The sequence below is a fragment of the Amphiprion ocellaris genome, chromosome 17 (assembly GCF_022539595.1).
Source record: "Amphiprion ocellaris isolate individual 3 ecotype Okinawa chromosome 17, ASM2253959v1, whole genome shotgun sequence".
NCBI lineage: Eukaryota > Metazoa > Chordata > Actinopteri > Pomacentridae > Amphiprion > Amphiprion ocellaris.
The window spans coordinates 27,059,123-27,065,917 of NC_072782.1; positions in this window are offsets into that span (position 1 = coordinate 27,059,123).

Consider the following 6,795-nt stretch of genomic DNA (forward strand, 5'->3'; position numbering starts at 1 on the left):
AATAGCAAAGTACGTAAACTAGATTTAGCGTAGCTGTAGTAAATGACCAGACTAAGACAACTACGCTCAAAAGTCAGTACTGAGACGACTGTGAACCAAGATTCAAACCAGATAAAGCTGGAAAACCAGACTGAAACTACTCCACCACCATGAGCGGACAAGAAAACAATATACTAAGCTATACAACAATGCAAGACTCTGATCTATACCTGAGACTGCTGGGACGGAGACACACTGGCGGCTACACAACTATGGAACAGAGAGGCCGGTGACTAGACGAGGGAGGGGGTTCTGTAGAGGCTGGTGTCGGATGGTCGCGGCCACGACGGCAGATGAAGGCACCGATGGAGATTCAGAAGTGGCGAAGGTGATCCAGAGGACCTCCCAGAGAGGTGAGACGTTGACGGATGAACGGAGTCGGGTTATATTGTGTAGAGGTTGGAGACTGATCGGCTCAGGCACACCTGCCCCTGCTTCTGCTGATGAGCAGGACTGCCCTCACCTGCTGTCCCCTCAACGCCCCACATACCTAAAAAGGAAGCAAACAAAAAGGGGAAGGCGGGGCCCTGCAGAGCCTGCAGTGGCAGGTCTGACAGTTGCATTTAATTACTTTTAAATAGGCTCATAAATACATCAAAAACTAGTTGATGGGGAACTAGATAAGAAGCTATAAAGGATATTATCTTTAAATTTGTAAATATTCTAGCAAAAAGCTGTACAAAAACCATAAAAACAGGCAATCAGTGTCATAAATCAGATATTTAAATATCGATACGCATCAAGAATCTGTTGCATTTAATAGCTTTTAAATAGGCTCATGATTACGATAAAGCAACAATATGGGTAAACTAGAAACTGTTGTAGATAAGAAGCTATAAAGGATATTTTCTTTAAATGTGTAAATATTCTAGCAAAACGATTTAGGAAAAACATAAAAACAGGCACTCACTCACTCTTTGTAAATATTCTCACAAAATTTTCTCAAGAAACATGAGAACAGGCAACCTGATTACCTGTTTTTTGTTTATTGTTTAAATTTTTGTTAGAATAATAAAAAATTTAAAGAATATGTCCTTTAAAGCTACTTAGCTGTAATGTTTACCATTTTCCAGTTCAGCCATAATGTAACTTTAACGTAACTATGAGTCTTTTACGTACTTTACAGGTGAACTGGAAAACAGTAAATGTTACAAGTCAGAGGCTATGTATAAATTTTTAACTATTCTATCAAAAATTTCAACAATAACCATAATAATAGGCCATAAATGTCAAACACTGGGTGTGTCGAGGTGTCCAAGCTTTGCATAACTGCTAATTTCTGTGCATATCATCACAATATTAGAGATTTTATGTATTAAAATAACTGCAGCACCATGACAACTAGCAATATCCTGCCTATTTAGAACACGTTGCTCACAGTTAAGCTCCATTTCACTGCATGTCCACATACGTTAATGAATATTCTCCCTCCTACAGATGGGCCTAGCAGAGGAATGAATGTCTGTGGGGTATAAATAAATCAGTGCTGCATGGTGATCAATAAGATCAGCCGCCTCTAACTGCAAATCAGGAGACTCGCATTAGAGCAGACAAAAGCTCTCCTGCACAAGAGGCCGCCGAAAACGTTTTAGCGCTCAGCCCATGTCGGCCCAGTTTCCATAACAACGTGATGGGCAGCGAATGGCTCTGCTGCTGCTACTCCCTCTCCCAAAGGGCCGCCGAGTGGGTGGTCATCTCGACGAAGCTGATTTCTGAATGCCAGAGGTGGATTCTGAAAAAGCCGGGGGGGTGGCAGCCACGCCCGGAAGGCCAAAACTGCGCCCTCGAACGCCCCGCTCCACCAAACAAAACAGGGCAGGGGCGAGGGGCAGTCAGATAATTGGAGGGGAAAGTTGGCAGCGAGCCCGACCAACAGTTGGAGGGTCTGGTCCGGGGACGGGAAGGGATCGGCCCTGGCATCCAGCGACAGATGTAGGACAAGCAGCGAGATCAGCAGCATGAGTGGACTCTCTAATCAGCTGCTCCCACTGAAAACATTATTAGATTATTAGCCTGGTTCAGGTCAGTTTACACAGCGGCTCGTCAGTCTGAGGGCAGCCAGTTTGATGTTATATTAAGGAGGACACAAAAGGAGACAAAAGAAAAGCGTAGATTGGAAACAGCAGCACAGAAACACCATTTTTCTACAGTTTAATCTGCAGTAAAAGTTGTTTGTAACCACATTCTGGCATGTAAAGTTAAATAAAATCTCATCTCTGTGTAGCAATGTTGCATATTTTCCATGTAAATAGTCCCTTAATGCTTAAAAAAATGCCTTAAACTGTTGCTAAAATACACCAGCTCACCTACAACTCTGCTCAAACACTAAAACTACTCTACACTCTAGTCAAGCTGTAATGTTGGAGTAAATCATCTAAGCATGCTTGAATCTGACTTTGAAGAAGAATAACGCAGAAAACTCCACCCTGCAAGCTCAGAGAATCAGTTCCTTACGTTTGTTACATGTAAAACCATGAATGTCATTAGTTAACTGCAGCTTTAGGACTGAAATGGTGTACTTACTGCATAATTTGCTCAGGATGTGTCTTCTGGTGTTCAATAAAAGCCATATGAACATGAAAACGACATATAAACTTGATTTTCATCTTAAGGGGTCTTTAAAATGAAAAAATCCTGATCAGGTGACAATACATTATCCAAAAGGAAGACTTTATATACTAGGTTAGGCAGCCTGAAGCTCTGCACAGACAGTCACAGCCCCAGCGATAAATCTATAATAAGAGTTTTTCTTCTGAAATTAGTCGGTTTTTAAATAGTTGTTGTTATTCACTTAAGCAAGCTAATGTCAAGTCAGTCTGAAGCTCTGTACAGACATTTATCATCCACACAAGATGAATCCTAATGACTCTGATGATCCCTTGAATTTTGTTTTTGTTTTTTGAAGTGTCTAAATTGGTAAATAGCTCCATTTATATATTGCACTTGACAGTTTACAGTCAGATAAAAGTAAGTTATAATGCAAAATATTAAACTGCAGGGTCTGGGGATTCAACAGGTCATTCAAAATTTGCAGCGTTATTTGCATTACTTTTCAGTTTTTATTATGTTTTCTCTCTTTGCTGTATTTTTTTCTAATGTTTAGTCAAATTGTTAAAGGCCCTTCATCGAATTTGCAAGTGTTTTGTGTATTTAAATGTGCTTTTTTAAGCTGTTGTGCATTGAGTTCTGTGTTAAAGTGGCAAATGCTAAAAATCTGCAAAAAATCAGCTTGTTAGCATTTACCTCAAGCCTCTGCTGTGTCCAAGTGTAGCTTCAGAAAGTCTCCTTTTTCATGACAGCGCCCCCTGTCTGTTGTTTTTCCATATACATAGAGAAGCTCTAGAGGAGACAGTTAAGCATTATGCATTAAGCGTTAACATCACTAGGTGACAGCGTTAGAGAGCACGGAAGCACTTCATATTTCCATAGATCACACTGAAAGTTAACGTATTTTGGTGAATCTTGTTCACTGCTTATGTCACTATTTCAACATGAGTCTGTTCAGATGCATTTTTCAAAACATGCAAAAGTGCAAAAAAATGAACAAAAAGGTGATTTCATTGGACTTAAACCAATAATTATTCCTTCTCAGATGAGTAACTGCAGGAAAAAGCAGCTGGAAAGGAAACCAGAATAAACCTTTTCTGCATATATGATCAGACTTTCATGCCAAACGCTGTATTGTTTAGTAAATATGTATCTTTAGAAACTGCTCTTTCTGGGTTTCTATCTGAATGTCAGAACTGCTGTTGTATAATCTACTGAGTCCTGAGCTGAGGAGGGAAGTCTCCACAGCAGAGGGATGGAGATGGAGCTGGCCACCACCCTGTAACCCATGGTAACGCCATCAACTGCAGTGGGAGGGGCCACGTGTCTCGGTGCGTCTGGATTGGCCAGGAACAGGTGTGCTGAGGTTCCATATAGGGAAGACGGAGGAGGACTGGAGGAGGCTTTGTTGAAGGAGGAGAGGTTGGGTCGGTTTACCGGAAGATCAATTATTTTTAACCAGACTGCGATAACTCATCATTCATACATTAGTCATAGCTTTTGGTTTTTTTCTAATTTGGATTATTCAAACTTTTGATCTACTCTGTCCTTAATGCAGCCACATCAGTGTGGAAACTATTTCATAAAATGTCAAACGTGACATGCAGGCTGCGACTTGCAACATGAGATCATCTTCTCTTTTGCACTTTTAACTCATGAGACGAGATGTTGTATTTGTTTGACAGCCTCAGAACACAATCATTTGTCACACAGGATGTTAGAACTGTTTGTACTTTGTGTAATATGTGCGTGCAGATGAATTTTGTCAAACAGAACCCTGAATCTCAGTCATTTTATCATGGATTTATCACAGCTTCCTATATTTGACCAAATGCACTGGAATCATTTTTGTGTCTTTTTTGTTTAAGGACATTTGCATCAATTTTCCGGAATAAATGCTTGAAGCTTAACCTACTTTTTGAAGAGGATTGTTCCAGTTTTGTGCATATTTGCGCTATTAAAACTTGAGGCTGAAAAGCATAATGTGATACTTTGAGGAAATACACTTCTTCACTTTCTTCTCAAAGGTTAAATAAGAAAACTGACATCACTTTGACGCCGGTACATTACATATTAAATCCAAAAACAGCAGCTTAGCTTAGTTTAACATACAGACTGGTAGCAGAAGTGAATAACTCCTGACAGGAAAGCAAAGAAGCACATTTCCTAGAGTGTCCAAGTCATTAACCTGCAAATGCCTCTGTGCAAATTACCATCTACTACGCTAAAGGCTACTTTATATATTGCCGCAATTAGGGCAGTTTAATAAGAAATTCATGAGCTTATTAGAGTAAGTAAGTGCAGTCGTGAAGGAAATGCACTATCATTTCCTTCCTGTATGTATAACACCATAAAACTACTGTAGAAATTAGAAACAATTAGAAACTATGGCCGGAGCAAAACAAAGTATAATCACAACAGTGGACAATCTGCAGCAGGTAAATTGTGCTCTCATAGAATCGGGAGTTTGTGGTCATAAACCAGAATTAGAATTATTACTAATTAGGAATTAGAATCGTTATTTTCGTGGTGAAATCAAGTGTTAAATTTTTCAGATGTACACTGTGTGGCCTCTACAGTCAGCCTCAGTGGGTTTAAATAAGAGATAAATCAGTTCTTAATTACTATTAGTTTGATCTACACGACATGATTTATTGACTCTCATTGGCTGCAAACATAAGAACCATGTCTTCAACTTGCACCTGGATTAAATGACATTTTTTTGGAGTTACTTATTTTGCGTTATAATCTATAATCTGTAAACTATCCAGGAGAACACCCACTGAAAGCATTTTAAAGGATACAGTAGAAGCCAGCAGTGCAGAGGATCCACCACTGGAGAGCAGTGCTTCCTCTTCTGAGCAGCACACTTCCTGCTGTCCACTGTGAGCGAGATAAAAGAGGCGTGAAGTCGTTCTTCGGGGGCCCCATTCGACCAGTTTCAAATTGCCAAAATCACCACTGACTTGGTGTCCTCCTGAAGGTCTTCCCAGCTACAACATCCAGGTCGCGTTGGGTGAAGGTTTTGATGGATGGAAGAGCTGCACGGCAACAACCTGACGCCTGTGAAAAATTTTCATTTGACGGGAAGAAGCTTGAACAAACAGGTGTTGCACTGCAGGGTAACCGAGGATACACACTGATGTAAAACAACAGACAACAAACCTAATAGTTTGAGCTTGTATCATGTGGACACTTTGCAGCAGATCAATGTTTCAACCTGTCCTGTCGGATAAAGACGAGGAGCCACTCACGTGTCCAATTTGGTAACATTTCAACAAGGATGAGTTGTTTTTCGCAGTGTTTTCTCCATAAATGACAAGCTGAGCCTCTTCTCACCTTTGCCTTCGTCTTTCTTCTCCAGACTGATCTGAGTCTTTTCATACTGTAACTGTCAAGCGGAGCTCAAAGGGATTTCCAGAGAGTTAAAAAATGCCTGGCAATTTCCTGAGAAGTTCAACGCCTCAGGTGTCACCAGGCATGTACAAAGCTTCTGCTTGCTGCTGTGTGGGCTTGAAGCGCATCCAGAAATAATATTTGTGGCAGGGTGTGAAAGTGGATGGTTTAAAAAAAAAACACTTAAATAGTAATATCCTTGATCTTTTTTACAAAAACACATGAAAGGTCAAAGTCATTTAAATTTTATGTTGGTGCTTCATTTTTACATCTTTGCTCAAACTCTTTTCCAGCCGATGGGTGACAAATTTAAGGAAAAACAAACAAAGTGCATAAGTAAAGTGTCGGGCCATCAGAGCAGCTTCAATACTCTGTTGGAGGGGTTATCATCCATTCTTCCAGAAGATATTTAGTGTTTCAATGATAGAACTGTCAAACACATCAGTCTACATTCTCCTATGGCCTTGTCCATATGTACATGGCTATTTTTTTAAAATGGGGTTTCTACTTCCTGATTCTCAAAAACAAACTCCATCCACATGAAAACACAAAAGCAACATGATGTCAAGAGCTCATCAAACCAACAGGAGTCGATATAATCCAAACCCTAAAGCTATGGTGACCAATCGGAAGCCTAAAAAAACACAACTAGTGGTTCCAACAGGCTACAAGAAAGAAATGGTTCAATCATAGGTGTTAACTGATTCTAAAATCTCATTATAGTGGAAGGATAACTGTACATTGATGTGTAAACATGCATTAAGTCCTGTTAGCAAGGTTAGCATCTGCACTGATTGATTTCCTCGTAAAAAA